Source organism: Myotis davidii, unplaced genomic scaffold (assembly GCF_000327345.1).
Source record: "Myotis davidii unplaced genomic scaffold, ASM32734v1 scaffold3, whole genome shotgun sequence".
Classification (NCBI taxonomy): Eukaryota; Metazoa; Chordata; class Mammalia; order Chiroptera; family Vespertilionidae; genus Myotis; species Myotis davidii.
In genome coordinates, this window is record NW_006295062.1 from 1,848,006 (window position 1) to 1,848,221 (window position 216).

Here is a 216-nt window from a genome sequence, read left to right on the forward strand (position 1 = left end):
CCGGCCCTGCCCAACCCCGGCTGATCCGCCCCTGTGCGAGCTGCCGCCCCGCTGGGAAGGGTCACGGATCCGGGTCCGGGACCCCGGACAGCCTCCAGCACTGCCCCCCAACCGACAGGGTCACAGATCTGGGTCCCGGGACCGCGGACAGCCTCAAGTGCTGCCCCCCGCCCTGCAGGGTCACAGATCTGGGTCCCGGGACAGCGGACAGCCTTG

At 72.7% G+C, this 216-nt stretch overlaps 1 protein-coding gene across 7 annotated transcripts in view; it reads left to right on the forward strand.

Annotated features, from left to right (window-relative positions):
- Positions 1-216, forward strand: part of PTPN4 (protein tyrosine phosphatase, non-receptor type 4) — a 219,190-nt gene that overhangs the window by 14,359 nt on the left and 204,615 nt on the right. The window lies entirely within an intron of this gene.